Source organism: Ranitomeya imitator, chromosome 2 (genome assembly GCF_032444005.1).
Source record: "Ranitomeya imitator isolate aRanImi1 chromosome 2, aRanImi1.pri, whole genome shotgun sequence".
NCBI classification, from domain to species: domain Eukaryota; kingdom Metazoa; phylum Chordata; class Amphibia; order Anura; family Dendrobatidae; genus Ranitomeya; species Ranitomeya imitator.
In genome coordinates, this window is record NC_091283.1 from 415357067 (window position 1) to 415378655 (window position 21589).

General features: G+C 43.2%; 1 protein-coding gene across 1 annotated transcript in view; it reads left to right on the forward strand.

Annotated features, from left to right (window-relative positions):
• The first annotated feature begins 7065 nt into the window (after positions 1 to 7065).
• Positions 7066 to 21589, forward strand: part of GPR142 (G protein-coupled receptor 142) — a 39012-nt gene continuing 24488 nt past the window's right edge. The window contains exon 1 of the mRNA XM_069750738.1: positions 7066 to 7212. The gene's annotated coding sequence lies outside the window, so the exon portion shown is untranslated. The remainder of the gene's footprint in view (positions 7213 to 21589) is intronic.

Here is a 21589-nt window from a genome sequence, read left to right on the forward strand (position 1 = left end):
TCCACCCCTCCCAATAAGACAGCTCTCATCATTTAATATCACTTCCACAAACGATACTTAATGGATCTCATCACAATTAGAACCGCATATGCCATGTTTTGTCACCGAGTCAGGTCGGGACACTCTATCTTTAACAGAAGACCAGAGAACAAAAACCATCTGGCGTGGCCGAAGAGTGGTCCAACGAGGTGACCAGCTATGCCCTGTAGCCACACCCAGGGCCTACGTTGGGGGTTTGCGATGGGTTCCCCCATATTGCGCTCAGGACTGAGGACAGTGAGAAAGATACCCAGCTCGGGATCTCCCTATAACCTGCTGAACTTGATGGGGAAAACTTATTTTGGAGAAATGCTGTGTTTTGTGCTTTGTTGTTTATATGTAACGTTCAAGTGTCCAATACCTCCCATAAAGGGAAGAAAGAGTTACATGCAAGATTGTTTTACCCGTTTTACTTGTTGAATTGCAATTCAGAAAAATGTTTGCATGTTTTTTAACATTTATTTTTGTTACTCTGTTCCAGCCCGCGGACGTGCTGTGTTTAATGGGGGGAATGTGTCGCCCCTGAGGGTTCAGTCGCCACAGACGTACTGCACCTCAGCTAGAGGTGTGGTACTCCGCTCTCGGGTAAGGAGGGGGCACTACCCGAGACCCACACTAGCATCCAACACTATACCACTCCAGGCCAGGGGATCTGGGCAGACCCTATTGAGGGAGGGCCCCATCTCAGGCTGGAGGGGGAACTACGTAGAGGGTGTGGATGGAGAGTGTCAGTTGTGAGGAGTTGTCATGGAAACAAGAGAGAGGAGTTAGTCAGTTGAGGAGTTGGTGAGAAGTGGATGAGAGCAGATGTGGAGAGAAGGAAGGAAGGGGTCCAAGGGGCCAGGGAAGTGAGGAATCCACCTTGGGTGCCCAAATCCATGCTATCGTTGGATAGAAGGACCAGGTCGCAGTGGGGGAACCAGCCCCTAGACTAGCGGAGAACTACAAGGCTCAGCTAGCAAGCCGGAGGCTGTGGTAACTGTATGTGCCACAGCCACAACTACACATATTCGCTGAAAAGACAGCCACATAGGATCAAGGGGACCAGGGGGATGTTGCCTGACAGGACCCGAGGCTGCTGGCTTGGGACACTGTGTGTGAGGTGCGGGGCAGGAGGGCGAAGCCAGCAAAGAGAGACGGCCAGGGAAGGTACATGAGAAAGGGAGTCTTGGGAAAGTGAACCCAAATTTACCTGAAAGCTGGCTGGACCACAGTCCCAGAGGACACAGCACCCGGCAAGGGACTGCATCTAAAGGTACCTTCACACATAACGATATTGTTAACGATATCGTTGCTATTTGTGACGTAGCAACGATATCGTTAATGAAATCGTTATGTGTGACAGCGACCAACGATCAGGCCCCTGCTGGAAGATCGTTGGTCGCTGAATAAAGTCCAGAACTTTATTTGGTCGCTGGACTCCTGCTGACATCGCTGGATCGGCGTGTGTGACACCGATCCAGCGATGTCTTCACTGGTAACCAGGGTAAACATCGGGTAACTAAGCGCAGGGCCGCGCTAAGTAACCCGATGTTTACCATGGTTACCATCCTAAAAGTAAAAAAAAACAAACACTACATACTTACCTAACGCTGTCTGTCCTCCAGCGCTGTGCTCTGCATTCCTCCTGTACTGGCTGTGAGCCGGAAAGCAGAGCGGTGACGTCACCGCTCTGCTTTCCGGCTCACAGCCAGTACAGGAGGAGAGCAGAGAAGCAGAGCGCAGCGCTGGAGGACAGACGGCTGTAGGTAAGTATGTAGTGTTTGTTTTTTTTTACTTTTAGCATGGTAACCAAGGTAAACATCGGGTTACTAAGCGCGGCCCTGCGCTTAGTTACCCGATGTTTGGCCTGGTTACCGGCATCGTTGGTCGCTGGAGAGTGGTCTGTGTGACAGCTCTCCAGCGACCAAACAGCGACGCTGCAGCGATCCGGATCGTTGTCGGTATCGCTGCAGCGTCACTAAATGTGAAGGGGCCTTAAGAACTGTGAGTAAAGTGTGGAAACTGCACCCTGCTGAGTCCTCAGAATTATTTACTGCGTCCCCTGCCCTGCACTACAACATTTACCATCATCGATTTTAACACTTTAACTGCCCTGGGGCCTAGCTCTACCCGTGCAGAGCTGTAACATCTCTGCTGCATCACCTACCACCCCAGTGGACCAGAATAGCAGCGTCGGCCATTCCCTTACTGCCAAACACCACGGGTGGCGTGATGAACAAATCCCCTATAAACTTTATTTCCACTTTGGTGCAGAGAAGAGCGACCAAGGTTATCAGAGGACTGGGGGGTCTGCAATACCAAGATAGGTTATTACACTTGGGGCTATTTAGTTTGGAAAAACGAAGACTAAGGGGTGATCTTATTTTAATGTATAAATATATGAGGGGACAGTACAAAGACCTTTCTGATGATCTTTTTAATCATAGACCTGAAACAAGGACAAGGGGGCATCCTCTACGTCTGGAGGAAAAAAGGTTTAAGCATAATAAAAGACGCGGATTCTTTACTGTAAGAGCAGTGAGACTATGGAACTCTCTGCCGTATGATGTTGTAATGAGTGATTCATTACTTAAATTTAAGAGGGGACTGGATACCTTTCTGGAAAAGTATAATGTTACAGGGTATATACACTAGATTCCTTGATAGGGCGTTGATCCAGGGAACTAGTCTGATTGCCGTATGTGGAGTCGGGAAGGAATTTTTTTCCCCAATGTGGAGCTTACTCTTTGCCACATGGGTTTTTTTGCCTTCCTCTGGATCAACATGTTAGGGCATGTTAGGTTAGGCTATGGGTTGAACTAGATGGACATATAGTCTTCCTTCAACCTTAATAACTATGTAACTATGTAACTATGTAACTTTAATTGACTTATTGGATGCCCAGGGCCACGGACCGGGTCACTGCTGCCATGACCACTCCCTTAAGACCTGTCGGACCCGGTTCGAGTACCCCACGGCTCTAGCGGGCACTTCACTATGTTGGAAGACAAAATAAGCTGGGAGTGCTTTATTAAAGCAGGCAAAGTTGCTTACTTACATATACTGTATTTGGTATCAGACTCCAAAAGCTTTGTGTGTAGCCTGTAACAAGGGAGACAACTAGATCTGCATGGAAGTGATGGATACAAAACAGAAGACATATTAAAACTATTTGCAAAGTTGATTCATTTTCCAGTTTACTGAATGTGAATTCAGGAGATAAGCACTTCATCTGGGATCTATAGCTAGAAGAAAAGTAATTACAGATGATTCTTGTGTTAAGCACACGGTCATTAAGGCAATTATCAACCCAATGTCAACACACAGATGTAGAATATGATCCAGTGGGCGGGTGGGGGGAGGGGTATCAAAACAGTATGAAAATACTAAATAGGTAATGGGGCTGTGCATTCATTGTACTGAGCAAAAGAGGACAGCGGGGGCTTTAATGACAACCAAAGTCTTGAGCAGTGGAGGAATCACTGCATTCTGGGGTATTTTCATCATTTTGGAGTTGTAAAAAGCTGGGTGTCAGGTCTTATCTACTTAGTATTAATTTAAAGGGCACCTCCACTTTGGTGGTAATTTGTGCCTTCATATTTGCAAAGCAAAAGTCTCCTTGCTCAATTTGTTAAAAATTCAATTCAGTAAAATATTTACTTAAAGGGGACCTATCACTCGGCATTAATATGTAATTTTTTAACCAGATGTATAGGCCGCTGTTCTCCTGAATCTGGCGCTGTTTTCATTTTGCTCCTGTGCCCCTCTTTTTCAGAGATATGGCCTCCTATTCTGTTTGCGAATTTAGTCTTTTTTTTTCTATGTGGGCGTGGCCTTCAATTCATATATGGGAGTCTTCTTGAAGCCACGCCCAGCTGACTAAAATCACTAGAGTTATATACAGGGGACACATGGCCATATCTCAGAAACGGGGAAGTGCAGAAACAAAAGAAAAATATCGCCAGATTCAGGAGAACAGCGGCATTTACACATCGAAAAAAAAGTATACATTAATTACAAGTGATAATCCCTTTTAAGTGAATATTGTCTGAAAGGAGTTTACAATAACTTGAGCACTGAGATTTTTGCTTGACCACAGTGGATGTGAAATTTAAATAAATATTAAATACATAGGACCTGTCACTCAGCTTTTTACAGCTCCAGAATGGCAAAAACACCCCAGAATCTAGCGACTCCTCCACTGCTCATGACTTTGAATGACATGAAAGCTCCGCTGTCCTCAATTGTACAGTATAATGAATGCACAACCCTGTTACCTACATTGCATTTTCATGCTGTTTTGATACACCCAACCTTATGTGTAATTTTTTTTACAAATTTTTGTCAATAAATAAATCTGTTTCTTAGAAATCTGCATGACAACTCATGTGACCACTACATGAGTTGTCACCCAATTCTCCTGCCTAGTTGTGCTATTATCCCACTCCACTGATTAAGCATATACCGTAACTAGGGGCATTCTAAAGTATGGGAAAACCTGGTGACAACCCCATAGGAGCTGTAATCCCAGCCCTACTGGTTGTCAGCTAGAAACAGAGATATTAATGGGGCAGTCAGGGAGTTTTAAAACCCCTTAATGACCGCCAATACGCCTTTTAACTGACCTGACATATAAGAGAATATCCTCCCCATACAGATGACAATCCAGCATCTGTCGGCTGTACACTATAGCTGACAACTTGCTGCATCAGCCACGATCAGTGTTTGCGCCATCTAAATCTGTTTATCCCCTTAGATGCTGCTGTCAATAGTGACTACATCATTATAAATGGTTAACAGAGTGTGGGGGCTTCTTCTTTATCCCAATTGGTGCTCTCAGATCATGATTGTGTTGTCCTGATGTTTGCCGTGGAAATTCATGACCAAATAGCGGCCTTAGAGTCTGCCGGCTGTAGTAATCTGTTCAGAAGTTTGAGGCATCTAGGTGGTAAAAATACACATTTTCATTTCTGTCATACCACTTTGCATTAACTCCTGTAAAGCACCTGAAGGGTTAATAAACTACCTGACAGCAGTTTTCAATATGTTCAGGGGTGCTGTTTTTAAAATGGTATCACGTTTGGGGGTTTCCCAATATATGGGACCCCTAAAGTCACTTCAAACATCGATAAGTCCCTAAAAAAGAAATTTTGTAAATTTCTTTGAAAAAATGAAAAATTGCTGCTATATTTTTAAACCTCCTAAAATGCTAACAAAATAAAATAACATTTTACAAATAGTCCTGATGTAAAGCCGACATGTGGGAAATGTTATTTATTAATGGTTTGCTGTGGTATGACTATCTGGATTAAAGGGATAATCATTCAAATTTAGAAAATTGCTAATTTTTTACCTTTTTCTCAAATTTTTGATATTTTTTTATAAATAAACACAAAAAATGTTGAACTAAATTTACCGTTATCATAAAGTAGAATGTGTCACGAAAAAACAATCTCAAAATCATTGGGATTTGTTGAAGCGTTGCAGAGTTATTACCACATAAAGTGACACTGGTCAGATTTCAAAAATTTGGCTCGGTCACTAAGGGGTTAAGGTTAAAGGTCTTTAACAGAAAATATTGTGAAAAATGCTCTTAAGCCTTACAATAATATGACCTAAATGTTTTTTGTACAGATGGTGGCAGATAAGGGGCCAAACATCTGCCATCGCCGTGCCTATCAGTCTACCTGAGCCCTATCAGCTCTTAATGGTCCTGACTGTGTAACTAGACTGGGAAATCCGATTGTTGAGCAGATGCATAGTCCAGGGTGTATACACCATATTCATCGCCTGCCTTTGTGACTTTCTCAGCCTAAGATAATGATCTAAAAACATCCTTGGCGCCACCGAATGACTCCAGAGCTCCCCAGCACATAGAACGCTGGGCACGGCACTGTGATGTCACTCAGCGCCATAATGCTACAGTCTGGGGGCGGGGCTACTGGCTGCTGGTGATGTCATCAGCGGTAAGGCCTGAATGATGAGTGTGCGGAAGAGACCGGGATAGCTAAAGAACCAGGGGCAAAATACAGCTTTATTAAAGGGTAGTCTGGTCTGGGGCTTTTATTTAGGGGAGTATGATTTGGGGTCTGTATTAGTTTAGGGACTTTGGAGGGTCTCTATTTCTTGTCTGGTCTAGGGTCTCCATTTATTAAAGGGTCTGTATTTATTTAGGTAGGACATTTTAATTTTAATTCCAAACATGAAGGGTATTAGGCAGGAAACAAACGTTTTGCATGCCTCTTTATACCTTCAGAATATCTTGGGTTTCTCTTCTCAGTAGTTGGTCAGTAGACACAAGGCAAGCCCACAAATAACAGTGCTGGCCAAGCTGCAAATCCCAGAAAGTTGTCAGCCACACAGTGCCCCTGGATAATGCCAGTGACACTCCATAACAACACAAGCTACACAGTGAACCAATAACAGTGCCCGCCACACAGTGATCTCTATAAGAGTTACAACTACACAGTGACCCCAGTTCCAGCCACAATGATGCCCATAACAGTGTCAGCCAGCGATGCCCATAACAGTGTCAGCCAGTGATGCCCATAAGTGTCAGCCAGCGATGCCCATAACAGTGTCAGCCAGCGATGCCCATAACAGTGCCAGCCAGCGATGCCCATAACAGTGTCAGCCAGCGACGCCCTTAACAGTGTCAGCCAGCGACCCCCTTAACAGTGTTCACCAGTCAGCAATGGCCATAACAGTGCCAGCCAGCGATGCCCATAACAGTGTCAGCCAGCGACGCCCCTTAACAGTGTCAGCCAGTCAGCAATGCTCATAACAGTTCCAGCCAGTCAATGATGCCCATAAAAGTGCCAACAGTTCATTGCCTCCTTATAGCGCCAGACTGTGATTTCATAAGTGTCAGCCACACAGTGCACCCCCATAATAGTGCAAGCCACACAGTGACCTCATGACAATGCCAGCCACAGTCACCCCTATAACAGTGCCAGCTACACAGAAAGGTAGAAAGTTCTATATGACCCAGAGTAGTTTATCCAGTATATCATATATATGTATAGAGGAACACACCTCCTCAGTGTCACACAGCTCTCCTGTCATTACCCCAGCAGCACATCCTGCAGCCTCTCTGATCTCACCATGCCTGGAAATAATGTGCTCCTCTGATAACCTCCAGTCTCACACAAGCCCAGGTAACAGCAGGGATGGAGTGAGACCAGCAGCAAGGTAAGAGGATTCACACCATCATATGTCCATTACATATCTATTCATATATACAGCCATACCTGCCCTTTTCAGTCTATCTCTCTCTCTCTCTCTCTCTCTCTCTCTCTATCTATCTATCTTTTCCAATACCATATCTATCCATTAAAGAATGTATTTATTTTTCCATCAGTCTATCTCATATTTATCCTTTTCTATGTATAACTATATAGCTAGTTAGCAGTCTATTAATTTCAAAATTATCCATCTATAAGTTTCACATCTATCATTTTAACATTTATCTATCCCCTATCTATCTATCCCATATCTATCTATCTATCCCATATCTATCTATCCATCTGTCTGTCTGTCTACTGTATCTATCTATAACATTTATCTATCCCCTATCTATCTATCTATCTATCTATCTATCTATCTATCTATCTATCTATCTATCTGTCTGTCTGTCTGTCTACTGTATCTATCTATCTATCCCATATCTATCTATCTATCTATCTATCTATCTATCTATCTATCTATCTATCCCATATCTATCTATCTATCTATCTATCTATCTATCTATCTATCTATCCCATATCTATCTATCTATCTATCTATCCATCTATCTATCTATCCCATATCTATCTATCTATCTATCTATCCCATATCTATCTATCTATCCCATATCTATCTATCTATCTATCTATCTATCTATCTATCTATCTATCTATCTATCCCATATCTATCTATCTATCTATCTATCTATCTATCTATCTATCTATCTATCCCATATCTATCTATCTATCTATCCCATATCTATCTATCTATCTATCCCATATCTATCTATCTATCTATCCCATATCTATCTATCTATCTATCTATCTATCTATCTATCTATCTATCTATCTATCTATCTATCCCATATCTATCTATCTATCTATCCCATATCTATCTATCTATCTATCCCATATCTATCTATCTATCTATCCCATATCTATCTATCTATCTATCTATCTATCTATCTATCTATCTATCTATCTATCCCATATCTATCTATCTATCTATCTATCCATCTATCTATCCCATATCTATCTACAGCTCTGGAAATAATTAATAGACCACTGCAAAATGTTCAGTTTCTCTGATTTTTCTCTTCATAGATATATTTTTGAGTAAAATGTAAATTGTTCTTTTATTCTATAAACTCCTGAAAAGGAGAAATGGTCAAAATTACAAAAAACAAGCAAACAGTGTTTTCAGACCTCAAATAATGCATAGAAAACAAGTTCATAATAGTTTAGAAACAACAATACTAATGTTTTTACTCAGGAAGAGTTCAGAAATCAATATTTTGTGGAATAACCATGATTTTTAATCACAGCTTTCATGCGTCTTGGCATGCTTTCCACCAGTCTTTCACACTGCTTCTGGAGCAAAAATGTAAGCAGTTCTTCTATGTTTGATGGCTTGTGACTATCCATCATCCTCTTGATTACATTCCAATGGGGTTCAGGTCTGGAGATTGGGCTGCCCATGACAGAGTTTTGATGTGGTGGCTGCTTATATTTTTGCGCCAGAAGCAGTGTGAAAGACTGGTGGAAAGCATGCCAAGACGCATGAAAGCTGTGATTAAAAATCATGGTTATTCCACAAAATATTGATTTCTGAACTCTTCCTGAGTAAAAACATTAGTATTGTTGTTTCTAAACTATTATGAACTTGTTTTCTATGCATTATTTGAGGTCTGAAAGCTCTGGGATTTTTGGGGGGGAATTTTGACCATTTCTCCTTTTCAGAAAAAAAATACAAAATGTATTGCTTGGAGATTCGGAGACGTTGTCAGAAGTTTATAGACTAAAAGAACAATTTACATTTTACTCAAAAATATACTCTTTAGAGAGAAAAATCAGACAAAGTGAATATTTTGCAGTGGTCTCTTAATTATTGCCAGAGCTGTATATATAAGTCTAGCATGAAGACAATGTGTTTGCTCCCTGTAGACATGATATGTAGTCCGATTTTGTGCACTACCAAAGGTTAACAATGTACAATTTACACAATGTTACTTGAACATGTTATGGCAGTATTATTTAGGAACACATATACCTGCACTTTATGGCAACATTATTTAGTAATGGTTATTACAGCGCTGTATTGTAGTGTTATATAGAAATAGTTATAATAGCACTTTATGCCAGTATTATTCAGGGACGGTTATTACAACACTCCATGGCAGTATTATTTAGGAATAGGTATTACAACATTCTATGGCAGTATTATTTAAGGACGGTTATTACAATGCTCCATGGCCGTATTTTTTTAGGAATAAGTATTACAGTATTCTATGGCAGTATTACTTAGGAATAGTTACTGCAGTGCTCTATGGCAATATTATATAGGAATAGTTATTACAGTGCTCTAGAGCAGTATTTTTTGGGAGCAGTTATACCAGCACTTTATGGCAATATTATTTAATAATAGTTATTATAGCACTATATAGCAATATTATTTAGGAATAGGTATTATAGCATTCTATTGCAGTATTATTTAGGAACAATTATTACAACAGTCTATGGCAGTATTATTTTGGAACAGTTATAACAGCAGTCTATAGCAATATTATTTAGGAATAGTTATTACAGCACTTTATGGAAGTATTATTTAGGAATAGCTATTAAATCTCTCTATGGCAGTATTGGCATTGGCTTGGTGCAGTTATTACAGTACTCTATGGCAGTATTAGTTAGAAACAGTTACTACAGCACTCTGGCCAGTTACCAAAGCACTTTAAGGCAGTATTATCTAGGAACCGCTATTACAACACTCTATGGTATTATTATTTCTGAACAGTAATTAAAGCACTCTATAGCAGTATTATTTAAGAAGTTACTACAGTACTCTATATAAATTGAAAGATGGCCGCACATGGGCATTTCTCTAGGATTATTCCAATGGAAGTTGAAAATAGCTGAGTTTGGCTACTTTATGAATTTCTATTGAAGTGAATAAAGATAGAGGTGCATGCGCCTCCAACTCTCCATTCACAACAGCCACAAGATGGAGGTCATGGGACTCCCTTTCTTGAGATCAATGTGGGTTCTAGTGCTAGGATTTATGGGACATCATCAAAATGTGCCATACATTTCTGAGATGGGAATAACCCTTTTTAGCACTGTTACTAGAGCACCTAATAGCAGTATTAATTGGGCATTGTTACTTGAGCACAGTATTGCTAAGGACCGGTTAATTCAGAACTGCAGTGCTGGATTTTTATTTGATATTTTGATATATTTGATATGGCAGTACTTTCAGGCACTTATACTCAACCACTATACGGTGGTATTATTAAAGTACTGTAACTAGAGCACTTAATGGCAGTAGTAATTGGATAATCTTGCTTAAGCACGGTACAACGGTATTTTTTATGACACTCTTACTGGAGCGGAATTAATTAGGCACCAATTCTTGGTCACTTTTTGGAAGTGTTTTTATGTACTAATATTTTAGGTTGAGCACTGTATGGCAATATCATTTAGATATTATTATTCAAGTGCGGTAGAGTTTAGGTATTGTGCGGCTCAGTGCACATCATATTTGCATTATACAATAATACACATTTATCCAGTATAATTATACTTTTGCATCAACTGTATTGTAAGTAGGGGACAATTATGCTTCTCAATAAAAGGCATAGTGTAGCCCAGGTCTCTCCATGTAGCATAACACCCAGTGTATGGTGCGCTATGTATTTCCATCCTCCCGTACAGTTGCAGTGAGATCAATGTTATTGATTGCTGGGGGTTCTTGTTGGAGATGAGTGGTGAGGGTTTTGGTGGTGAAGTTTTCACACAGATATATAACATTTCATGGAACATCAACTCTCAGAGATATGTGAGCGGAGTCTATTCCTGCACACTCTGCATTTCACAAGAGTCTATCTTAGCGCAGCTGTCACTGGAGATATATCTAGTCGCATCTTCCTAATCATTAAAACTTGGCTGTGCTGTACGGATGGGAATAACGCGACAGTATGGCGGGACTACAGTTGGAAGAAAAATAGCCATAATATTAGGATTTTGGCGCAAATGCACTTTTCACACTACACACACTTTTCTTATCACACTGCAGTGCCACAACTTTGTCAGTCATAGTCCCTTTCATAAAGCACAGTATGCTTATTGGTTGCAGTTTACTGTAGGTGGTGACAGGGGCGGACATACCATTGGGGAAACCCATGCAGTCGAACAGGAAACCAAGAGGTAAGGGGGCCCATTTCCACCTCCAATGCAGGTGGAATTGAGCATTATCATGAGCAATTTGGTCTGCATAGGGCCTATATACAGGGTGGGCCATTTATATGGATACACCTAAATAAAATGGGAATGGTTGGTGATATCAACTTCCTGTTTGTGGCACATTAGTATATGGGAGGGGAAAACTTTTCAAGATGGGTGGTGACCATGGAGGCGGTTTTGAAGGCGGCCATTTTGGATGCAACTTGATAAATGGCCCACCCAGGTGTATCCATATAAATGGCCCACCTGGTATTGGTCTTGTAGAGAGGGCTTCTCCTTACTGTGTCCACCAGTGGGTGGCGCTTTACAGATGAACATTCCAGATCTTAACTTGAACAGCTACTAAATTACAACTGTTATATTTGCGATGCACTGTGATGGACTCGAGCTCAAATAGATTAATCAATATTTATATTTCTTCAATCTTGCTTCCATGATATACCTGATTTACTGAAATCATTTTCATGCTTTCTTTTTTTTTAATCTTAACTGTTCTTAATGTCTCAACCCTGAAGTTGTACTTAGGGGATCTCGTTCTACACTCCCCTAGATTACTCATCTGTTTTTGTTATATTGTTCTAGATATATGTTGTGTTACCTTAAGTGTTTTTTTCTATTGATACACGGACTGCTACCTGACAATTGATATCTGTTATGATCTGGTAGTTTAGGAACAACATGAGACAAGCTCTGAAGGAGGTGGTATCTGTACTGACCGCAAACCCTGAACCTAGCAGCGCAACTAAAAATAGCCGTGGGGGGTACCTGACGCTCCCTAGACCCCTCGGCACAGCCTAAGATCTAACTTCCCCTAAAGATGGAAACAGGAAACCTATCTTGCCTCAGAGAAAATCCCCAAAGGAAAGATAGCCCCCCACAAATATTGACGGTGAGAGGAGGGGAAAATAACATACGCAGAAATTAAATCAGATTTTAGCATAGGAGGCCAGTCTAGCTTGATAGATAGGACAGGAAAGGATACTGGGCGGTCAGTATAAAAACTACAAAACAATCCACATAGAGTTTACAAAATCTCCACACCTGACTAAAGGTGTGGAGGGTAAATCTGCTTCCCAGAGCTTCCAGCTAACAGAAATAATCCATACTGACAAGCTGGACAAATATAGAATGCACAGAACAATAAGTCCACAACATGTGGACTGAAATGAGCAAAGCCAGAACTTATCTTTGCAGAACTGGTCAGGAAACCAGGAGAATCCAAGCAGAGATGTGAATCCAGCCAGGAAACATTGACAAGTGGCACAGGCTGAAGAAAGAGCCAGACTTAAATAGCGGAGCAGAAAAGACGATAAGTGGAGGCAGCTGATGACAGCTAACTCCAAGGAGCAGCCATACCTCTAGAAACCACAAGAGGGAGCCCAAGAGCAGAACTCACAAAAGTGCCACTTACAAACACCGGAGGGAGCCCAAGAGCGGAATTCACAACAGTACCCCCCCTTGAGGAGGGGTCACCAAACCCTCACCAGAGCCCCCAGGCTGATCAGGACGAGCCAAGTGAAAAGCACGAACCAAATCGGTAGCATGGACATCGGAGGCAACAACCCAAGAATTATCCTCCTGGCCATAACCCTTCCACTTGACAAGATACTGAAGCCTCTGCCTCGAAAAACAAGAATCCAAAATCTTCTCAACCTCATATTCCAACTCTCCCTCAACCAACACCGGGGCAGGAGGGTCAACCGAGGGAACAACGGGCACCACATATCTCCGCAACAAAGATCTATGGAAAGCATCATGAATGGCAAAAGAGGCAGGAAGAGCCAAACGAAAAGACACCGGATTAATAATTTCAGAAATTTTATAAGGACCAATAAACCGAGGCTTAAACTTAGGAGAAGAAACCTTCATAGGAACATGACGAGAAGACAACCAAACCAAATCCCCCACACGAAGCCGGGGACCAACACGCCGACGGCGGTTAGCAAAACGTTGAGCCCTTTCCTGAGACAACGTCAAATTGTCCACCACATGAGTCCAAATCTGGTGCAGCCTGTCCACCACAGAATTAACACCAGGACAATCAGAAGGCTCAACCTGCCCAGAAGAAAAACGAGGATGAAAACCAAAATTACAAAAGAAAGGTGAAACCAAAGTAGCCGAACTAGCCCGATTATTAAGGGCAAACTCGGCCAACGGCAAGAAAGACACCCAATCATCCTGATCAGCAGACACAAAGCATCTCAAATAGGTCCCCAAGGTCTGATTAGTTCGCTCAGTTTGGCCATTAGTCTGAGGATGAAACGCCGAAGAAAAAGATAAATCAATGCCCATCCTAGCACAAAAGGCCCACCAAAATCTAGAGACAAACTGAGAACCTCTGTCAGACACAATATTCTCCGGAATGCCATGCAAACGAACCACATGCTGAAAAAACAATGGAACCAGATCTGAGGAGGAAGGCAACTTAGGCAAAGGTACCAGATAGACCATTTTAGAGAACCGGTCACAAACAACCCAGATAACAGACATCTTCTGGGAAACAGGAAGATCCGAAATAAAATCCATGGAAATATGCGTCCAGGGCCTCTCAGGGACCGGCAAAGGCAAAAGCAACCCACTAGCGCGGGAACAGCAAGGCTTGGCCCGGGCGCAAGTCCCACAGGACTGCACAAAAGCACGCATATCGCGCGACAAGGAAGGCCACCAAAAGGACCTAGCAACCAAATCTCTGGTACCAAAAATCCCAGGATGACCAGCCAACACTGAACAATGAACCTCAGAAATTACCTTACTTGTCCATCTATCAGGAACAAACAGCTTCCCCACTGGACAGCGGTCAGGCCTATCAGCCTGAAATTCCTGAAGCACCCGCCGCAAATCAGGGGAGATAGCAGAAAGAATCACCCCCTCCTTAAGAATGCCAACCGGCTCCAGGACTCCAGGAGAATCAGGCGAAAAACTCCTAGAGAGGGCATCAGCCTTAACATTCTTAGATCACGGAAGATACGAGACCACAAAATCAAAACGGGAGAAAAACAGGGACCATCGAGCCTGTCTAGGATTCAGCCGCTTGGCCGACTCGAGGTAAATCAGATTCTTATGATCGGTCAGGACCACAACACGGTGTTTAGCTCCCTCAAGCCAATGTCGCCACTCCTCAAACGCCCACTTCATAGCCAACAAATCCCGATTGCCGACATCATAATTGCGTTCCGCAGGTGAAAACTTTCTGGAAAAAAAAGCACACGGTTTCATCGAAGAACCATCAGACTCCCTCTGAGACAAAACGGCCCCTGCCCCAATCTCAGAAGCGTTGACCTCAACCTGAAAAGGAAGAGAAACATCCGGTTGACGCAACACAGGGGCAGAAGTAAATCGGCATTTAAGCTCCTGAAAGGCCTCAACAGCCTCAGAGGACCAATTCATCAAATCAGTAAGGGGCTTAACCACACTGGAAAAGTTGGCAATGAAACGGCGATAGAAATTAGCAAAGCCCAAAAATTTTTGAAGACCCTTCACAGATGTGAGTTGGATCCAGTCATGAATAGCTTGGACCTTAACAGGATCCATTTCTATAGACGAGGGAGAAAAAATAAAACCCAAAAAAGAGACCTTCTGAACTCCGAATAGGCACTTAGACCCCTTCACAAATAAAGCATTATCACGAAGGATCTGGAACACCATCCTGACCTGCTTCACATGAGACTCCCAATCATTGGAAAAAATCAAAATATCATCCAAATATACGACCATGAATTTATCAAGATAATTGCGGAAAATATCATGCATGAAAGACTGGAACACAGATGGAGCATTAGAGAGCCCAAATGGCATCACAAGGCATTCAAAATGGCCTTCGGGCGTATTAAATGCAGTTTTCCATTCGTCACCCTGTTTAATACGAACAAGATTATATGCCCCTCTGAGGTCAATCTTAGTAAACCAACTAGCCCCCTTAATCTGAGCAAACAAATCAGTAAGCAAAGGCAAGGGGTATTGGAATTTGACCGTGATCTTATTAAGAAGACGATAATCAATACAGGGTCTCAAGGAGCCATCCTTCTTAGCAACAAAAAAGAAACCCGCTCCCAATGGTGACGAAGAGGGCCGAACATGCCCTTTCTCCAAAGATTCCTTAACATAGCTCCGCATGGCGGCATGCTCTGGCACAGACAGATTGAAAAGTCGTCCCTTAGGGAACTTACAACCAGGAATCAAGTTAATAGCACAATCACAGTCCCTATGTGGAGGAAGGGAACTGGACTTGGGCTCATCAAATACATCCTGGAAATCCGACAAAAACTCAGGGACCTCAGAAGAGGGGGAAGAGGAAATTGACATCAAAGGAACGTCACTATGTACTCCTCGACAACCCCAACTAGTCACCGACATAGTTTTCCAATCCAGCACCGGATTATGTTCCTGTAACCATGGAAATCCCAGTACAACAACATCATGCAGGTTATGCAACACCAGAAAACGGCAATCTTTCTGATGTGCAGGAGCCATGTACATAGTCATCTGTGTCCAGTACTGAGGTTTATCCTTGGCCAAGGGTGTAGCATCAATGCCCCTCAAAGGAATAGGGCTCTGCAAAGGCTGCAAGGAAAAACCACAGCGCCTGGCGAATTCTAAGTCCATTAAGTTCAGGGCAGCGCCTGAATCCACAAATGCCATGACAGAAAAGGACGACAATGAGCAAATCAGGGTCACAGATAAGAGAAATTTAGGCTGTATAGTACTAATGGTAACAGACCTAGCGACTCTCTTAGTACGCTTAGGGCAATCAGAGATAACATGAGCCGAATCACCACAGTAAAAAACACAGCCTATTCTGACGTCTGAATTCCTGCCGTTCTATTTTAGTCAAAATCCTATCACATTGCATAGGTTCAGGACTATGCTCAGAGGATACTGCCATATGGTGCACAGCTTTGCGCTCGCGCAGACGCCGATCAATCTGAATGGCTAGAGACATAGATTCGCTCAAACCGGCAGGCGTAGGAAAGCCCACCATAACATCTTTAAGGGTTTCAGAAAGACCTTTTCTGAAAATAGCAGCCAGAGCCTTTTCATTCCATTTAGTGAGCACAGACCATTTTCTAAATTTCTGGCAGTATAACTCTGCCGCTTCCTGACCTTGACACAAGGCCAACAGGGTTTTTTCTGCATGATCCACAGAATTAGGTTCATCCTACAATAATCCGAGCGCTTGAAAAAATGCATCTACACTCAATAATGCCGGATCCCCTGTTTCAAGAGAAAAATCCCAGTCTTGAGGGTCACCACGCAGCAAGGATATGATGATTTTCACCTGCTGAATGGGATCACCAGAAGAACGGGGTTTCAAAGCAAAAAACAATTTGCAGTTATTTTTAAAGTTCAAAAACTTGGATCTGTCCCCAAAAAACAAATCAGGAGTAGGAATTCTGGGCTCTAAAGCCGGAGTCTGGACAACATAGTCCTGGATACTCTGTACTCTTGCAGCAAGTTGATCCACACGAGAAAACAAACCCTGAACATCCATGCCAAAGCATATATCCTGAACCACCCAGATATCAAGAGGAAAAAAAAGACAAAACAAAGCACAGAAAAAAAATGGTTCAGAACTTTCTTTTCCTTCTTTTGAGATACATTTAATTCATTTTCGGCCACTTGTACTGTTATGATCTGGTGGTTTAGGAACAACATGAGACAAGCTCTGAAGGAGGTGGTATCTGTACTGACCGCAAACCATGAACCTAGCAGCGCAACTAAAAATAGCCGTGGGGGGTACCTGACGCTCCCTAGACACCTCGGCACAGCCTAAGATCTAACTTCCCCTAAAGATGGAAACAGGAAACCTATCTTGCCTCAGAGAAAATCCCCAAAGGAAAGATAGCCCCCCACAAATATTGACGGTGAGAGGAGGGGAAAATAACATACGCAGAAATGAAATCAGATTTTAGCATAGGAGGCCAGTCTAGCTTGATAGATAGGACAGGAAAGGATACTGTGCGGTCAGTATAAAAACTACAAAACAATCCACATAGAGTTTACAAAATCTCCACACCTGACTAAAGGTGTGGAGGGTAAATCTGCTTCCCAGAGCTTCCAGCTAACAGAAATAATCCATACTGACAAGCTGGACAAATATAGAATGCACAGAACAATAAGTCCACAACATGTGGACTGAAATGAGCAAAGCCAGAACTTATCTTTGCAGAACTGGTCAGGAAACCAGGAGAATCCAAGCAGAGATGTGAATCCAGCCAGGAAACAAACATTGACAAGTGGCACAGGCTGAAGAAAGAGCCAGACTTAAATAGCGGCGCAGAAGAGACGATAAGTGGAGGCAGCTGATGACAGCTAACTCCAAGGAGCAGCCATACCACTAGAAACCACAAGAGCTCAAGAGCAGAACTCACAAAAGTGCCACTTACAACTACCGGAGGGAGCCCAAGAGCGGAATTCACAACAGATATCCCTCTATCATGGATATATGTACGCTTGCTCTCAGGACTCTTGGACATTTCCTGTATGGATCAGGACATTTGACATACTCTGCTTGGTTACTATATAATACTGGTCCTATTGGGTTTTATGTTTGTGTACTGTTTCTTTGTTCTGTATTTTGAAAATTCAAAATTAAAAAAAAAAAAAAAAAATACAACTGTTAAAACCCTCCTTCCAGAGGTCATTGTTAACTCTGGATAGACCTCAGGTAACTGTTGCCTGTGTAAGGAGGAGGCGGACACCGTCGGTGCTCCACCTCTCCTTCATGCTGCTCCCGTGCACCTTATATGGTACCTGGATGGTGTACCTGGATGTTAACATGTTAATGTTTCTCTGTTGTTCAATAATGCGTAATGCTATACTGTATACCACTTATGCTTTAATGTTATACACTATCAAATGTGCTGTGTTTGCCAAGTATGATTGTTGTGCTGTGTTTGTTATGCTTATGCACATGCTAGAGGCAGGGACAGAAGGGGATAATTTAGGGGGCTGGACTTGCAGCCTCAAGGGAGCAGGAAGCTTCTGCTTCCTAGTAAGAGCCCAGGCATGGCTGCCTGAGGCAGGGTGTGTGTCCCCGTCTGGGGCACAGGTGTGTCCCTGCCTGGGACAGAAGGAGCCCCCATCTGGGGCATATGTGCGTCCCCGTCTGGGACATAAGAGACCCCCATCTGGGGCATAAGTGTGCTCCCGTCTGGAACAGTGAGGACCCCCATTTGGGATATATGTGGATCCCCGTCTGGGACAGAAGGAATCCCCAGCTGGGTACTTCAAGTTGCCAAGGACTGCCAGGCAGTGGAACAAGGCACAAGGACTGTGTTGATGCCCCACCAGAGACTTTGGCTCCGGAGAGCTTGCTGAGCTTCATGGACTTTGCTGCTGCAGCCGTTGCTGTGTTTAGGGACAGAATAGGAATCATTCATCTCTTTTTCATTTTTACACCTTTATTATTAAAATAAAAGTTGCCACTGTTGGCCCTATACATTGTGAAGTGTTTGATCTTGAGGACGTCATCCCATTGTGGATAACAGCTGCAGGACAGAGGTAATCCACTGTGGCCTGGGGCTGGGACTAGAACTGTGATTTCATGTGCAAGGGGCCGGGGTGCTCACTGACTGTGACACGGCTAGGACTACCACCCTGTGCCACCTTGTTACATTTTGGTGTAGTTGGCAGGATTGAAAACAGCAGCCCTGAAACCCTAAGACTGTCAGAGAAGGATCCGGGGTCTACGACCAGGGCGGGAGTGACTGAGATGGGGTTCCCAGCAGATTTCCCCATTGGAACCGGACGAGAGAATGACAGTGACTCTGAGCTTGAGCTTTGTTGTCCACCGTGAAAGAATTAAATATGGCGGCTGAAAGTGATGTGAACATATTGTCAATGATGGTGGTTGCTGAAGATTTAAAGATGGTGCCGACCGCTACCAAGAAGCTGGTGGCCGTTGGCGCGAAAGTGAGAAATGTTGCCGCTTTTTGTGGGCATCATGGAGATTTGGTGCCAAAAGGCAGGGGGTTGTGCCCCCTTGTGAATAAGGCCCACCCTAAATGGGTGCGGGTGAAGAAGAAGTTCCCACCCATACAGCAGAACCCAAGGAAATGGGTGGAGCAGCTGGAAGCGACTCCGCACATGAACAGGTGGTGCCCAGAAGAGCAAGATGGCATGACAGGAATAGAGATGCCATTGCTGAGTGAGTTACTGGTCCACCGGTAAGGAGGATTGTTGGGAGCCGGAGCGCTGTGGATGCAGAGGACAGCCAGATGCAGCCACAGTGAGTGCGACGCTTACCCTCACCTCAGTCCCCGCACTTGTTTTGACCCAAGGATCGGATGCTGCGGCGGCCACAGTGGTCTTCGACATCAAGGAGAAGCAGGCGCAGGAGGCGCAGTGTGTCCGGCGATCGCTTGCAACGACCGCAGCTACTGCAGTGAGACAGAGGGCAGAGGGGCCCTTAAAGGAAACAGTGACCACAGGCGGGTCACAGGAGTGGGAGGCTCCAAGTTTGTTGAGTGAGCCGTTACCAAAGGAAAGAGGAATAAAAATGTATGTTGTGCCAGTTTCACCTGAAGAAAATGTGAAGAGACTGTTCCGCGTCACTTAAGGGCAAAGAGCCCAGTGCGACACCAGGACTGAGGTGTCAGGAGTGGCCATCACGGTCACGGAGTAAAGTACTGTGTATTGTTTTTTGCCCTCCTCCCAGTTTGTTTGCGCCCATTGGCGCACCCCTTGCTGGATCACAGGGCTGAAACCCCTGGGGTTGGTTACGGTGGACTATGTGGGTGGCTACTTCAGAACTGGATTGTGTTACCCCTGGACTGGTCCCATGTTATGTGCAGCCCACTGCTGTCAAAATCCCATGGTCTACTAAAAGGAGGAATGGGGAGAGCTAGAGCAGGAGGACCCAAGGAGTGATCCGGGTCAAGACTGTGAGAACTGTGTTAAGTGGCCATCGGGCCAAGGTCTAGCCAAGGAATGAATATGGGGAGTGCATTATACTTTATTGATGACTATGGGGAGTGCATTATACTTTATTGATGACTATGGGGAGTGCATTATACTTTATTGATGACTATGAGGTGCATTATACTTTATGGATGACTATGAGGTGCATTATACTTTATGGATGACTATGGGCTGTGCATTATACTTTATGGATGAGTATGGGGGTGCATTACACCTTATGGATGACTGATGATGATGATGGGTGCAGTATACGTTTTGGTGGAATATGAGCTGTGCATTATACTTTAAGGAGTTCTATTGTCTGTGCATTATATCATATGAAGGATATGGGCTATGTATTATACTATATGGAGGACTGTGGGAAATGCATTATATTAGATAGATATTGAGCACGATGGGATGCATTATACTATATGGATGACTATGGGAGTGTATTATACTTCATGGATGACTATGGGCGGTGCATTATACTTTATGGATGACTATGGGGTGTATTACACTTTGTGGAAGACTATGGGGGTGCATTTTACTTTATGGATGACTATGGGTTGTGCATTATACTTTATGGATAACAATGGGGAGTGCAATAAACTTTATTGATGAATATGGGGTGATTTATGGATGCCTATGGGGGTACAGTATACTTTAAAGATGAATATGTGAAGTGTATTATACTTTATTGATGACTGTGCGGGTGCATTATACTATATAGAGGACCATGGAGGTGCATTATACTTTATTGATAACTATGGGGGTGCTTTGTACTTTATGAATGACTATGGGGAGTGCATTATACTTTATTGATGACTATGGGGGGCTTTATGGATGACTATGGGGGGTGCAGTATACTTTATGGATGAATATGGGGAGAGTATTATACTTTATTGATGACTATGCGGGTGCATTACACTATATGGAGGACTATGGAGGTGCATTATACTTTATTGATGACTATGGGGGTGCTTGTACTTTATGCATGACTAGGGAGTGCACTATACGTTATGGTGGACTATGAGCTGTGCATTATACTTTGTGGAGGACTATGGTCTGTGCATTATGGAGGACTGTGGGGAATGCATTAAATTACATAGATATGGAGCACCATGGGATGCATAATACTATATGAAGGACTATGGGGGTGCATTATACTTCAGCTATGGGGCCCCATGACTTCTATGTACACCGAA